The 16,739-nt window shown below is 42.4% G+C and overlaps 1 protein-coding gene across 7 annotated transcripts in view; it reads right to left on the reverse strand.

Moving 5' to 3' along the window:
* ABCG2 (ATP binding cassette subfamily G member 2 (Junior blood group)) overlaps nt 1-11,577 on the reverse strand; it is a 67,182-nt gene extending 55,605 nt beyond the window's left edge. For 3 of the 7 annotated variants that reach the window (XM_058547477.1, XM_058547475.1, XM_058547478.1), the window contains exon 1: nt 1,867-1,947. The gene's annotated coding sequence lies outside the window, so the exon portion shown is untranslated. Of the gene's footprint in view, nt 1-1,831; nt 1,962-10,639; nt 10,715-11,496 lie in introns of those variants that run through there. The other 4 variants (XM_058547479.1, XM_058547473.1, XM_058547481.1 and 1 more) reach the window with 4 other exon arrangements.
* Nucleotides 11,578-16,739: the final 5,162 nt, after the last annotated feature.

Here is a 16,739-nt window from a genome sequence, read left to right on the forward strand (position 1 = left end):
CCAGCCATGCTGAGGCCACATCCCACATACAGCAACCAGAAAGATGTGCAGCTATGACATACAACTATCTACTGGGGTTTTGGGGGAAAAAATAAATAAATAAAATTATTAAAAAAAAAAAAGATATAAGCACCAGCAAGAGTAACTCACTAACCATCACATTTAGAGGAGCCATCTAGGGAAGTTAGAATCTGGTAGGATTACCAAACTACATACAAATTTCGAGTTTAGCTTTTGGGAGGGGGCAGTAAGAAAATGAGGCAGGAGAGGGAAGCAGAGGCCAGTATAGGGTGACATGTGCAGGCTGAGAGCTAAGACGTGACCCTGGAAACTCTGTAGGTCCCTCTGCTCACTCACCCTGTACATCCCCATCCTTCCAGCACTGAGGAGATGCTCGGTAATGCCAGCAAGGGATCTATAGAAAGTGAATGACTTAGGGAAAAAAGGTATAGATTCCAAAAAGAAAGAAAAAAAGTATGTTTTGGAAGGCATAACATTCCTTTCCATATAATGCCCACCTACTCACAGTTCAGCCTAATCTTTGTTTTTTGTCACGTTCATTGAAAACATGTCAACAGTAAACGGTGTTGTAAACAGTAAAATTCACCCACTAGAAGTATAGTTTTTGGACCTTTGAAAATGTATAGTCATATAACCACCACATTCAGGATATAGAACATTTTCATCACCCCAAAGAAATTCCCTCCTCCCACCCCAGCCCCTGACAAACACAGATCTGTTTTTCTGTCCCTTTTTCAATTTAATCTTAATCTTCTCTTCAAATAGACACAAGTACACATAAATACTCCATATGGCTATTCTTTTTTCCTTTTACATTCCCACAGAATTTGCAAGAATTTTGCCCAAATTTGCTTTAATCTATGACAGAAAACCAAAACTTTATGCTAGAAAATATTTAGTCAAATTGTGAATAAAAATGATTAGGACCAAGTGCAATTTACATGTGTGTTACACTCCAAAGTTTCTTAATCTCATCTGCAGCTGTCAGCCATTTCCCAGAGGAAAGTGAGATGTTCCATATCTAAGGCTGACCATAAAATGCCTGACCCCCATCGTGGAATGTATGGGCTTCGAGTTCCTCCTGCCCTTAAACATACCAGCCAGTAACCCTGGAGTAACCCTGGGGGAACTGCTTAGCCTCTCCAAGCCTGTTTTCATCTGTAAAGTTCATTCGACAAATATTTACTAGACTTCTATTATGTGACAGGCACCGGGGACACAGGCGTGAACAAAACAAAAACATACAAACAGCCCTGCCGTCAATGAGGTTATGTATGAAAAAAGTCAGAGTCAACAGTGCTGTGGAGGAAAAAAAAAGCAAAAGAGGAAAGGCGGTCAGAGAAGGCCTTTCCAGTGAGGCCTCTGAGCAGAGGCCTGAGGCTGGCTCTCTGGAGGCGCAATGCAAGTCCACGAGCTGGTTCAGGAACAGTGAGGAGGCCAGAGGGGCTGGGCTGAAGCAGAGGGAGCAAGGGAAAGAGTACGGGATGCCAAGGCAGAGGTTACGGCCAGCACAGGTGGTGCCTCCACAGGCCACTGCAAGGACTTTGGCCTTGACTTCAAATGAGACTGGAAAGCATCAAAAAGTTCCGAGTGGAGGAATGACAAGATCTAACTATGTTTAAAAGGATCATTCTGACTTGGGGGGGGGGGCGGGGGGAACTAGTGGAAGGGGCAGAGCAGGGAGACCAAGAGCCAAGATGGGGACATTGTCCTGCATCCCAACCCCACAGCCTATGACAGCTCTGTGTGCTCTGCCCGAAATACAACCACCAGACACAAGACAAGCACTCAGAAACTACAGAAACAGTACCTGGTTTCTAAGGAAGAGTGTGTTCAAATACACACCTTAGATGCCAGGAGTACACCCTGTCTGCAGCGCCCTTCTTGGCCCACAAGAAGGTACGGGCTAGGAGGACGGGGAAGGCCCAGGACTCCAGCAGGCAGAAGGCACTTTATTCCCACAGCAAGGTTTTATGATTCCCCCAGTTAGACCTGGTCTAAAACAATCCCATTTCCCCACCTCCCCCGAGCCTGCCCAATCAGGCAAAAACAAGAGCAAATCTAAATAATAATGATCCAGCTTCAGGCCCAAGGGAACTGAAGAAAACCTTATTTGCATGTAAGAGGAAACTGACAGAGATGCTCCTAGGACTTTAAATAAAAGGAGTTTTTGAGGAAGATGGTTGGGGACCGGCTGGAGCGGGTAGGGAGGGTGATGCTGGGGGACAGGGAGTCACCACCCTCCTCCTCCTCTCCCTTGGCACTGTCCACCACACTGCAAAGTTGGAAGATGAGCAGAGGGAGAGGGCTGATTACAATATTTTGGAATCCTGAGGCCCCAAGGTGAAAACAAGAGGAACAGGCAAAAATCTAGCTGTCTTTGAGTTAGAACTTACCGAAGTACACAGCACTGGATCTAAACCCAGTCCTTCTTCCCCAGAGTCTAATACTTGTCTGTTGCATTAACGTTACTATCCCTGTACTTTCTGTTTCTAATTCAATAATCATAATCACAATCAGGCACGAAGAACTATGAACAATCAGAGCTGGATTGTAGTACTAATTCTCAAAATTCTGGGACCTACAGTAAGAAATACATTGTACGCCATTGCCCAGTATACAGAGATACAAAAGTGTGTGTGTTGTGTGTGCCCACACTTCACAAAATCGTAGAGGGGCCCATACTTATTGCAAGAGACCCTCTAATCCATGATTACAGGCACCATTGCAGGCCAAATAATGTCTCATTACATATGAAGTACTATGTGTCATTGCTAATGACTAACACAAATACGGATTTGAAATTTAACTGAATCTTTTTATCACTGTGAATTCAATCAACAGACACTAAAATTATAACTAAAATAGAGAGGGAGTATCCAAATTTTCCGGATATTAAAGGGTCCTCTGAGCTCACAAAAAGGCATGAGAAACAAAGATCTTGCCTAAAGCCCTTCTTTTCAGAATGAGGAAACAGCCTCAAAGATTTGCCCCAAGATGCGGGGGGGGCGGGACCTCACATAATTCGTTTGAAGACATTTTGCACATCTCAAAGATACGACCTATGCATATCTCTCCTTTATATATATCCAGCCATTAGTCGGGATACAGTTTAATTAAGCTACTATGATACCAGCTCAACACAAGGTTGACATAAGGGGAGCCACATTGTAAAAAAGAAACCCTACTGTAACTTTGAATGACCTCTGGCTAACTAGCCCAGACATTTTCTGTGAATTTTATGGCGCCTCCCAGCTGCTGTAAGTTGACAACTTTGTTCTCTTGAGTTCCTTAGGAATGTGATGACCCCTGAACAGAGAGTCTACGCTGATAGCCATCATCAAGAACAACTGAAAGATCAGGGTATAGGGCATTGCTCCAGTCTCTGACGCATATCCGGTAAAACCAAAGACTATCAGGAACTAAGACCAGATGTCTGCACCCCACTGGAGACCAGCCTCCTATATAACTGGCCTGAGATCTTTGTTCTTTGAGATGGTTTTTTTTTCGGACATTAGTCGGCCATCTTCCCTCTTGCTAGCAAGCTGTAATAAAAAAGTCTTTTTTCTCCTACCACCTTGCCTCTTGACTATTGGCATGTCTTGCGGCGAGCAAAAGACCCCCCTTGGGCGGTAACAGCTACGGTAAAAAAAATCCTGCTTTCTTATCAGAATCTAATAAATAAAAATTCGTGTGTTCATTCTGTTTGTTTTTTAAGCAACTTACAGGTCATCGTTTGAGAAAAACCAGGAACTTTTGAAAGTTCCCTGCCAATTTCGTTTATTTCCCTTAAGAGACTGAACACAAACTGGCAACTACAATGAGGTCCTCTATAGTGTTTGAAATGTAAGGCATTAGTCATCTTTGTAAAGATGAGCTTGCTAGGTCACAAATCTACTAAACTTAAAAAAGTCCAAAGTAACTCCAACAACACACTTAGAGCCCAGATCTTGGTTTCCAATAATGTTCTCCAAAAAAAGGAACCAGAAAGCCTTGGAGAAATGGTTGATTCCAGGGCTGGAGCATGGAAAATGCAAAACGAGCCTGGAGCATTCCGTGATACCAGAAAGTAAGGAAATGCTTTACCTAGCAAAAGCAAATGCTTTGCCCCAAGATGGTGGGGAAGTGGGGGAGATGGTAGGATGACAGCATGTCAATAGGGTACACAGGCCAACTTTGAGCAGCAAAAATCCAGCATTGGATTATAACCATATAATAAAATAAATATCCATGAGTCAGTACTGATACAAACAGTTGAACGAATAAATGCGGGGAAAAAGAGACAGCTCTTCTTTACAGAAGAATTCTAATTAATCAACGTGGAATGAGAAAAAAAATTTAAATCACCATTAGAACAACATAATACAATGAATAATAAATTCCACCAATGGATGCTAAAATTAGTGAATAAAAGTTTAAGGAGAAACAGGATATGTGCATAGATAAAGTGTAAGGAGAAACAGGACATCTGCATGGTCCAAGTTTCTCTCCCAAGATATCTACTAACTACAAAGGGAAAAAGGGGAAAAAGGCTAACTTTCCATTGGGGACCTGGCAAACAGCACATTGACCAATATTAACATCAGTAATAAGACATCATGTACCCCTGATACGATGCACTGGGATTACGTCTGGTATTTTTTCCCAAAATGCATAATCTCAATCTAATCACGAGAAAACATCAAGTACTAATTGAGGGACATTCTACAAAATAACTGAGCAGTACTCTTGACAAGAGTCAAGGTCATGAAAAAACAGAACGTTGAGGAATTGTCACAGATTGGAGGAAACTAAGGATATACCACAATCAAATGCAAGGTGAGATCCTAGACTGGATCCTGAACAGAAAAAGGATAGAAACAGAAAAAGCTGGTGAAATCCAAATTAAGTCTATAGTTCAGTTAATAGTATTATAGTATTGTACCAATGTTAATTTACTAGTTTGGACAATTGTTACCATAGTCATGCAAGGTGTTATGGGAATTCTCTGTACCATTTTTTTTGCAACTTTTCAGTAAGTCTAAAAGTTATTTCAAAAGAAATAATAAAATAACTAATATTTTTCAATGTTTATAATGGAAACGTAATGTTAGACTTAAAATGCCGTTTTTGTTCTTGAAAAATTCCTCATCAAAATCTATACAACACAGCTATTTGTATTCTGAAAAGCATTGTTTTGTAAAGAATAAGACATCTTTTTCTTGTTACTCTGGCATATTTATGATTAGTTGCGATTCACATGATATGAGAGTTGTGAGATCCTCCTAAAAACCAAGCTTTAGGGGCTAACTCTATCATACTGAGAGGGAAGTCAGAGCAGAAAGCTTACATATTCGTAAACTGTTCTCCAGAAGCAATTTGCACTTCTTCCGTGTTTAGGTGGAAATTATGGAGGGAGAGGAGGATAGCAAATTGCTTCTTCTTGAAAAATTCGAACCACTTGAATTTATCTCTGGGTTGAGGTGGCATATCTATGAGGCAAGACAGAACACATGTCCCTGCGGGAGAGAGGCGATATCTATCTATGTATGAAATCAGAACACAAGGAGTGGTTTGTAAGTCCAGGGAACAGCTAAGTAGCAAGATAGATCTATACTGTAGCACCTGGAGTGAGTCAGCCGGCCCTGGGTTGCTAGTGATATTGGGGCATAAATCAACACTGCACATGTCAAATCAATTCTGCTCCTAGCTGAGATTCGAGATGGAAGTAGGTGAGTGGTTTGGCATGATAACAATACTACTATTAGACCTAGGGACGACTGATCTTTAACTAAATTAGCCTAGTGCTTTATGGTTTCTGAAGTACATAGTTTTATTTGAGGTACACTGAAAAGACATAACAGTGTCCCCATGTTATGAAACAGGAGAAATGGATCAGAAAGATTATAAATCAGTCAGATGGCAGGTTTGCAGAAACAAGACTCAGGTCTCTAGATTTCTTTGCCCACAGTAGTTATGTTCCAAAATAATGGACAAATATTATTTCCTAGATTCTTGCATTTCCTGCAGTTGTATTCCTTCTGTATTTATTAAGAACAGTTAGATATTAAAAACAAGTTATTAGTTATTAAAAGCAACAAGCACATCTACAAATACACTATCTTCAGGATAAAAATAGCATCATTGAAACTAACTTCTGTCAGTGTATTAACTAACACCCCTAGACCTGTGCTACACAATACAACAGCCACTAGCCACATATGGCTATTGAACACTTGAAATGAATAGTCCAAATTGAGATGTGCTATGCATGCAGGATACACACTAGATTTGAAGACTTAGTACGAAAAAAAGAAGGTAAAATATCTCATTAATAATTTTATATTGATTGCATATTGAAATTATAATATCTTTAATATATTGTTTCTATAGAGAGACAGATATAGACAGTGTTTTACAGTTTCCAAACAACACTAAGTTGTGTGGTCTCATTTGAGTTATTCCCATTTTACAGTAGAGGCTATGAGCTAGTTATTGACATGCCAGGACCAGATCCTAGGTCTTTAGACTTTTACTGGCTGATGACACCACTGACTGAAGGCTTACGTAATAAAATAGCTTGAACAGTATTTATTAATAATAGTAAAGCCTTCGGCATTCCCAGTGATGGGTCAGATAAGAAACTAAGTGTTCTCAGCACACTTGACACTCTGTACTGCTATTCTGGCACTTTCAACTGATCCATACTTCACTTCTGGGCTCCTTAAAGAAAATACAGATCCTTCCATCCAAACTTATATGTTCTCCGATCCCCTGAAGAAACTGTGATGCAGCGAGATGAAATGAGTTCATCAAAGCTGGAAAATGAAGGAATGACACAGTGGTCTTAGACCCAAGTTAGGTCTGGGCCTCCCTGCTCCCTATCAACTCATACACTCTTTTCTCATCCCTGCATGCCTTTACAATGAGCTGCTCTATGTACGTGTAAGAAAAATATGAAACAAATTACCAGGCTAGATGAAAAAAAAGAAAGAAAGAAAGGCACAGTGAACTTTCACGTTGCGTCTCAGCTGTGAGTGACCTGTGAACTCTCAGCCTCCTCCTCTGTAAATATGGGACAAAAATACCTCCCCGGAAGGCTTAGTGCCAGCATAAAAGGAGAATGGATATAAAAAACACCTGGAGCCAGTAAGCACTGAACCAACCCAACCCCCCATCAATGGCCACTTCCTTTTATTGTTCTGAGGACCTACTTATCCTAAGGCATTCCAAACGAACATGAGAGTCGAGGAAAAGCAGTAAAATGGCAAAATGAACGTCTTACCCTTCTTCCTTTCTAAGCGTTCTACTGTCCCCTCTAACTTCTACCCCTTCTCCCCCACCTCGCGGTGAGAGTGAGGTCAGGGTCAGGCTGTACAGGGCAGGAAGCAGAAGTTGGGGCGGCGGGGGGACCTCCTGTGTGAAAGGATCCGAAGTATGAGTACCACTCAGGCAGTCTTGCCTCTTTCCTTGTAAGACACTCACCTCCAGGGGCTTCAGAGGGAGATCAGAGGGCTTGCTGCTTTCTAGAGACTTCCATTTTTACCCTTCTGGATAACATGAAGAACTTAAAGCAAGTGAAATGACAGAGAACTACATAATGCTACCTGGGCCTAAGGACTAACTTCCAGCCAGCCCGTTCTAAAGAGTAACAAGGTCTTTTCAGTTGAAAGCCCAAAGAGATTAGGCTAGTGACCAGCAAAGTGCAAGAAACCTGCTTCAACGGGGTTCCTGACCTTGCTAAGATTTTATTCCACTCCTGTTGCCAAAAACAAAACTTCTTCACTGAAATCAGGAGCGGAGCGGCAATTTGCCCCTACCCACGCCCACCCACCTCCAGTTTAAACAATCAGGTACACTTCTAACTTTCAATGCTATGATTCTCTGAATATTTTATTTATCTCCATAAATAATCTAACTATGTGACTCAAAAATTAGATATCTACTTTCTAACAGTCTCCTAGTGAGGGAGAATATTTGCTTCAAAAAACAATGGGGGAGGGGACTAGCAAGACAAGGGGGAGTGACGGCTAATGAGTGGGTTTTAGGGAGAAGAATGATGAAAATGTGATGGCTGTACAAATTGTGCACTTAAATAGGTGAATTGTATGATACGTGAGTTATATCTCATAAGGCTGTGGTTGGGGAAAAAAACGAGGCCAAAATCATCTAGACACTTTATCAATTATTGATTCACATCCTGGTGTGATTTTTAAAGAATAAACTTTAGCTTTCTGTAGACCTACATATCCTATATATCCTAGGTCCTATAGAGAGGATGCTATTCAGGTTCTTTAATTTTCACTAAAAGATCTCAACCCTCACCTATAATCCCAGTAAGCAACACAGAATAACCTTCTCACTTGATAGAACCTTCAACTGCTGCCAAACTTCTATCAAAACATCTTGAGGGCCGGCTTGTGGCTTAGCGGTTAAGTGTGCGCGCTCCACTACTGGCAGCAGGGTTCGGATCCCAGGCGCGCACCAACGCACCCCTTCTCCGGCCATGCTGAGGCCGCGTCCCACACACAGCAACTAGAAGGATGTGCAGCTATGACGTACAACTATCTACTGCGGCTTGTTGGGTTGCGGGGGGAAGGAGGAGGATTGGCAATAGATGTTAGCTCAGAGCAGGTCTTCCTCAGCAAAAAGAAGAGGATTAGCATGGATGTTAGCTCAGGGCTGATCTTCCTCACAAAAAAAAAAAAATCTTGAGAGAGAGAAACAAGAGTATGCGAAGAACATGAGGTCCACTTATCCCCTCTGTAAAATCTAGATTTATCCTGAATAAGCCCCAGGTCATCAAACAGCAGCACGTGTGACCACAGGGTCTTAGCATCCAACAAGTGTTTCCCCTAACACTCAGGGTAAGGAAAATTACAACCACAGCAAGCAGTCCTAGAAAACACACTACTGTATGTATTATGGGATGGGCACACAGGATGCTCTCCCACTGCCATTCTTCAGTCTCCTCCCATCCTGTGACACAAGACATTTCCTCCAGAAGAAAATGTCAGGAAAGGCTTCTCTCAGGAACTGGCATGTTTCCCCCTTTATAGTCATTAAATTGCATGACTGATTGGTCTCTTTTTATTATGGCCTCCAGGATGCAACTTAATTTGCATGGGGTCCTTAAATTGTCCACATCCATTCTAAATGTGCTCCCCCATAGTGACCCCACTCTCAGTTGTATTTTATTTTCTATTTGTAATACTTACACTCACCTCAAATGCTTCATGGATGCTTAACAAAAACGAATGCAGAAATACATTTGGCTGTATGTGTATTTTAATACTATCTTGATGCAGAAGAATGTGTTTCCTAAGGGGGCCTTGCTGAAAGCCCAGGGTCTGGAACCAAGATGACTAGTTTGTTACTATGAATCTATTTTTTCTCTGAAAGAGGAATGAGCTTTACATTTCTACTATTAGGCAAGAAAATAAAGCTAGGCAACATTACAGGTATACTGTTTTTTAACTGTTTGCTAGATTTGCAATCTAATTTTTCTTGTCTTGTATTTTTCTGTACTGTTCTAACTTTTCCAGTATTATTTCTAATCAGTATTGTAATAAGCTGGTTAATTTTTTAAGTTAATCATTAAAAGTCGGGGCCAGCCCAGTGGCGCAAGCGGTTAAGTGCGCGCACTCTGCTGCGGCGGCCTGGGGTTCGCCGGTTTGGACCCCGGGCGCGCACCGACGCACTACTTGTCAAGCCATGCTGTGGCGGCATCCCATATAAAGTAGAGGAAGATAGGCACGGATGTTAGCCCAGGGCCAGTCTTCCTCAGCAAAAAAAGAGGAGGATTGGCAGATGCTAGCCCAGGGCTGATCTCCTGACCAAAAAAAAAAAAAAAAATCATTAAAAGTCAACTATCCAGGGGCCAGCCCAGTGGCGTAGTGGTTCAGTTCACGCGCTCCACTTTGGCGGCCTGGGGTTCCCAGGTTCAGATCCTGGGTGCGGACATACGCACAGCTTATCAAGCCATGCTGTGGCAGGTGTCCCACATATAAAGCAGAGGGAGTAGAGGAAGATGGGCATGGATGTTAGCCCAGGGCCAATCATCCTCAACAAAAAAAAAAAAAAAAGAGGAGGATTGGCAACAGATGTTAGCTCAGGGCTAATCTTTCTCAAAAAACAAGCAAACAAGTCAACTATCCACAGAAAAATTACAAAAGGGAGCTCAATAACTCTGTGGCAAACTATCCAAAGTTGTGGACAAACTTTATGTCCTGGGAATAAGAAAAAGACATAGAATATATTGGTTAATCCCTTTAAAAGTACTAATACTAACAAATTTCTCCCCCACCTTGTAGTAACTTCCATGCTCAATAAGTTTTTATCCATCCAATACCACCTCTATTTAGTTTCATATATTTGGAGAAAGGCAAGAGTCTTACCCACCAGCCCTCAACACACTACCAGACACAGAATCAGTTGCACCAACACATCGTTTTCTGGAAAACCAGTCTGAATTTTCAGTTTGTATTTCATACTCACCGACAAATGAAACTGGGAGAGACTAAATAAAAAACCTAGTTATCTCAATTGAACAGTTTTCTATTTACTACCAAATGTACGCGCAAAACCCACCCACCTTTCAAGCCACCCACATCCCAAATGGCTTTCACTATTTACATACTCAGCTTAAGAGCGGTTCCGTTTAGCCACGGGCTCCGATCTCAGGCTCCGTGTGCTGAGAGGCAGAGCACTAACAAGCTTTTATAAAAACGCTGAGATGAGTCAGCCGGACCTTCCAAACAGACCTTAAGGAAGCACCTCCCACTTAACGATGACATCAAGCATCTGTACCGTGCTTTCTCATGCGAAGAGCTCTTCCAAAACCTTCCTGGCTGCTTTCCAGGCTGCCTCCGTCCTGCGTCTCCCCAGTCTCCCCAGGGAGTCGGGGGACCGTCCAGGACTCCCTCGCCCCTCCGGCGCGCTGGGACTCGGCCTGCAAGGACGCAGGACTCAGGACACAGCCCGCGCGCAGGACGAAGCCCGGCCCGGGGCGATCTTCCCCGACCCCTGCCCACAGCCCGGCGGGCAACCCACCCACAGCGCCCGCGGGGAGCGCGGGGCGGCCAGCCCGGGAAGGCGCCGGCCCCGGGTCACGGTCAGGGGCGGAGGGTGCCGGCAGTGCCCACGCGGGCTTCACTCCCACGACTCGAGCTGCGGGCGGGGAGAGCGCAGGACGGCGGCCCCTCCCCAGCGCCCGGGCTCCCTCGGGGTGGGCGCCCGCGGGCGGGCGGAAGGCGTGGCGCCGCCTGCCGCGCTGCTCTAAGCGCCCGGCGCCCGGGCGGAGCGCGCGGGCGTGTTGCGCGGGGACTGAGCGGGGCACTGGATCCGGCCACCACCCTCCCGCAGAGCCCGGCTCAGGGAGGCGACTGTTCCAGAGCACGCAGGGACAAACCCAAAACTCCCGCCTCCACCGCTTGTACGAAATGGACTGCGGCGATTAGCTCTGGGAATCACGCGACGCTACGGGCTGATCAATACCTTGTCTGGCCTGGAAGGATTTGGTCACTGCTGGTGGCCCGCGCCCCTAAGCACCGGGGGACGTGACACCTAGAAATTTTTCGGTCACACGCTTTGCACACCCGGAGAGCAAGTAGCCAGTCTCTATTGTACGAGTTTCTGAGAAATTAGGGGCGTGCGGCCCAGGGCCAATAAGATCAGGAACTGAATCTAACGGTGGGCGTGGCGTGGGGGAAGAAAACTTCTTGAATGAAAGTGATACTGTGAACAATTTAAACGTATTCTTCACACTCCTATAATAAATACTTCTCTGCAATACACTGATCGTGTGGAAAAGTTGGAAAGTGATTGTGCAGATTCACGAAAAGGGCTGGTTTATCAGGCTTTATGAGTGTGCATGGATCCCAGAATTCTGCTGCATCTACCTTCGGAAATGAGTACTTGCATCTGGATATTTTCTGGTTTGCATTTACAAACAAAAATCATATTAGTTAAGTTGTTTAAAGCAACACTAGACATTACCGTTAATTCTTCACCCAATACTAGAAAGTTTTAGCCAGGAAGCCTAGCTAAGCAAATGGATTATATATAATTTTTTTAGAATATTAAAAATACCATATTGTATACTTTTAGAGGACTTAAAAGTATATATCCACTATGCACCCAAACATTGGGGTGAAAATTTATTTTGGATTAATCCGAGTCAGTTTAAAGACCCTTAAAGACCTATATACAAATACATTTGTCAGACTTCATTTTAAGCCAAGGTTGGGAAAAATTCTTCAGAGCTGCCTCTTAGCAACTTCGCAAAACTGAAAAAACACCCTCTAAAGAATAAAACTGCATTGATACTAGTAAAGATGAAAGAATTTCCAGCAAACTCTAAAGGCAGTTCCAAGTGGGGACTTTTAAAAATAGAGAAAACACACACAAAATTGATAAAAAGCACATGAAAAAACAAGACACTAAGTTGAGTATAGCATTCTGCAACTATGAAAAATAAAAACAAACCAAAAACCTGTACATAGAAAACAGCTGGCAATACGAGAAAATGTTAGTTTTCTGGATAGTAACGTTATGATTCTTTTTTTTCTTCTATTTTAGTGTAATTTTCTAAATTTGATTTAATGTAGATATACAACATTTATATTGGAAAAAATGAATTTTGTTTCAAAGTAAAATAAATTGATAAAATGTCAGTGTTTGTTTTTGTTCAGTAAAACTAAAGACTCATGACAATACTTAGAGTTATATCCTCATCCAAAATAGGGCTAAAACCACTAAAATGAACAAAAAAGTTTCTGCCTTGTTTTTAGTCTAATTTTTTTAAGCAGGTTTTTTATTTTTTTTATTTTTTATTTTTTTGAGGAAGATTGGGCCTGAGCTAACATCTGTTGCCAATCTTCCTCTTTTTCTTTTTTCTCCCCAAAGCCCCTGTACATAGTTGTATATCCTAGTTGTAGGTCCTTCTAGTTCTTCTATGTGGAATGCCACCTCAGCATGGCTTGATGAGCAGTGGGTAGGTCTAGCGCCCAGGATCTGAACCAGCGAAGCCCAGGCCACCGACGTGGAACGTGTGAACTTAACTGCTCTAATTTTTTAAATATTTTAGTTTGTGATTTTTTCATTTTGATATGTCAGTATAGTCACTAGCTAAAGTTATATTAGTTCCTAACTTTACCCTAATACTTTCTAAAGCTGATTACTACCATCAAATTCTGTTTGACAAATTCATATTAAAGCCAGCATTTCATAAATGTATTACATTGTAAAGAAATGAGTCATCTTAATTTATGTTACCATTTTATTTTGATGCTAATTATTTTATTTTTTGTGTGTGAGGAAGATCAGCCCTGAGCTAACATCCATGCCAATCCTCCTCTTTTTGCTGAGGAAGACTGGCCCTGAGCTAACATCGGAGCAGATCTTCCTCCACTTTATGTGGGACACTGCCACAGCATGGCCTGACAAGGGCCATGGATCAGAACCCGAGCCGCCAGCAGCGGAGTGAGTGCACTTAACCGCTACACCAAGGGGCTGGCCCAAGATTCTAACTATTTTCAAATGCGCTGTTTTCCCTTTTAGAGTTTGGGCATTTTAGGTCACAGAACATTAGAGACAGAAGAACCTAACTTCGTAATTTTATAGATGAGTCACCAGTCCAAAGGAGACCAACTTGCACAAGGTCAAAAGTTAGGACGATCAGTGGGTGACTCAGCATCCCAGACGCTGCCCTCTGCCCTCCACCTCATGACCGATGTTCTTTCACCTAAAACAGTTAACCACCCAGTTCTTATAGAGCCCAGTATTGGGACTCCCGGTGAATGTGTTCTCAGTCTGGCACTTTTTCATTTCCATTTAATTAAACTATTTTTTCTCTCTTTTTAGTACATATCAAGCAAGAAGAAAATAAAAATTGCCTGTAACCCATCAGGCACACAGCATCTGCTTTTGGTCTTTTTCTATGCATACATATTTTCTCACAAAACAAAAACGGGCTTGTGTACAAAGTACAGGGATGACAGGCATCATCTCTGAAGTCAGTCTGTGTCTGAATCCTGGCTCTCCCAAACCCTGAAGTTCAACTTGACCTAGTTGCTTAGTCTTTAGGTGGTTATTGATATCAAGGGAAATAATCTCTCAGCTTAGTTACAGAGATTAAATGAGCTGATGTGTGTAAAACACAGAGTCATTATCACTGGTAGCACTCAACAGATGGTAGCTATCATTATTTTGTAAACTGCTATATTGCAAACATGATTCCCTGTCTTTCAATATCTTTCTACAACTTTATATTTAATGGCTGCATGGTATTCAATTGTTTATGTACCATAATTAGTTTACCAATCTTCCTATTATTCACAAAACATCCTCGTAGCTGTGTCATTCCACACATCCAGATAAATTCCAGAAGAAGAACTACTAGGGCAAAAGATATGCTCATTTTAAAATTTTTAATACATATAGCCAAATTTCCCACAAAAACTTTGTGTGAAAATCAGTGTTCCAACAATTTAAAAGGTTGCTTGTTCCTCTAAACTCTCACAAATAGCATAATAATTTTAATCTTTTTAAATTTGATAGATGACAAATGGCATATTAGTGTCAATTTATATTTCTTTGACTTAGTGAGTGAGAGTAAACTTTAATGTTTAATGATCATTTGTAGTTTATTTGTAAATTTTCTATGTAAGGTCATTTCCCTTTTCTTTCTATTAATTCTTTAGATGGCAGAACAAGAAAACAGAAAGAACCAGGATCTCTGATGATGTCATTGATCTACTGGGCTCTCTCTAAGCTAGTTGGTCCTGTTTTATGTGCCTTGCAATCAAACACAGAATTATTAAAATTAGGGTTTCTTTACCATCCTAATTGAAAGCTTTGGGGCCATCTGGAGTCCACACTCTTGACACACACATTAGAGATCTTAAATGGGCACTGGGTGAGGAGTGAGGTATCACTATGTACTTTTGCAGGCAGTGTGCATGGACGTAAACAGACAAATAGTGAAGGTGAAGGCAGAAGAAGGGAGCCGACAGACTCGTTCACAAAATCACTTGATGGGGCGGGGGAGTTAACACTCTTTTCCAATAATCACACCAGTGAGGGGTGATTTTCACAAGGGTATCAGTGTTTGATGGAATATCAAGCAAAAGAAACAAATTTGTTTAATGTTGATAAAGAATATGGCTTGGGGGGCCGGCCTGGTAGCATAGTAATTGGCTTCGCACGCTCTGCTTCGGCAGCCTGGGGTTCAGGGGTTCGGATCCTGGGCACGGACCTACACACCTGTCATCAGCCGTGCTGTGGCAGTGGCCATATACAAAATAGAGAAGGATTGGCACAAATGTTAGCTCAGGGACAATCTTCCTCAAGCAAAAAGAGGAAGATTGGCAACAGATGTTAGCTCAGGGCCAATCTTCCTCACAAGAAAAAAAAAAAGAATATGGCTTATTCTACAGAATGGCAACCAGAGCAAAATCAAAAACAGTCTCCTCCATGGGCCGGCCCTGTGGCTTAGTGGTTAAGTGCGCGCGCTCCGCTGCTGGCGGCCCAGGTTCGGATCCCGGGCGCGCACCAACGCACCGCTTCTCCGGCCATGCTGAGGCCGCATCCCACATACAGCAACTAGAAGGATGTGCAGCTATGACATACAACTATCTACTGGGGCTTTGGGGGGAAAATAAATAAATAAATAAAATTAAAAAAAAAAAAACCAGTCTCCTCCAAACACCACGTGATCTCACTCACATGTGGAAGATAAACACACATGGACAAAGAGAACAGATTAGTGGTTACCAGAGGGGAAGGGGGTGGGGGGTGGGCATAAGGGGTATAGTGGCACATCTATATGGTGACTGACAAATAATAATGTGCAACTGAAATTTCACAATGTTATAAATTATTATGACCTCAATAAAATTAAAAAAAAAAAAAACCAATATTAAAGGAACAAACCTCCTGGGCCTGTAACTCCACGAATCAGGCACCCTGCTATCAAAGCTCCCGTATGGACCTGGGAGAAGTTCTCTTCATCCTTCTCACAGGATTTTTAATATCCTCCTAGCTTCTCTGAACTGCCCTGGGCTCTTAGTCTATGTGCCTGCCTGGCCACTAAGTGCAAGGAGCTGGTAAAGACCCAGTACCTTCCTTAGTGCTTACTCCAAGTGCATGGACTTCTTAGGGTCAATTTTCCCCTGGCAAGTCCAGGTTTCAGGCAGGGCTTATTACAGGTCTGGGGGCATTTGGGTTATGTATATAACATCTGCATTGGGTCCAAGTACATTTATTTTCACTACCACTCTAAGTTAAAGCAAATAAGAAACAGTGCAAGAGGCTATATGCACCATGTTCCCCCATGGTGCTTCTCACAGCTACCGGGGGCCTTTGATGAATTTCATGAGAGAAACGTCAGACCATAATGGCTTGAGCACTGACAAGTAAGCGAAAGAATGGAAACCGAGTACCATCTTCCTCAACTTACGATGGAGTTACATCCCAATAAACCCAGTGTAAATTAAAAATATCATAAGTCGAAAATGCATTTAATACATCTAACCTACCGAGTATCAGAGCTTAGCCTAGCCTACCTGAAACGTGTTCAGAACACTTACATTAGCCCACAGTGGGGCAAAATCATCTAACACAAAGCCTATTAAGTGTTGACTATCTCACATAATTTATTGAATACTGTACTGAAGGTGAAAACCAGCATGGTTGCATGGGTAGAGAATGGTTGTAAGTGGTTCTCCCTCGTGATCGTG

This window comes from Diceros bicornis, chromosome 8 (genome assembly GCF_020826845.1).
Source record: "Diceros bicornis minor isolate mBicDic1 chromosome 8, mDicBic1.mat.cur, whole genome shotgun sequence".
Classification (NCBI taxonomy): Eukaryota; Metazoa; Chordata; class Mammalia; order Perissodactyla; family Rhinocerotidae; genus Diceros; species Diceros bicornis.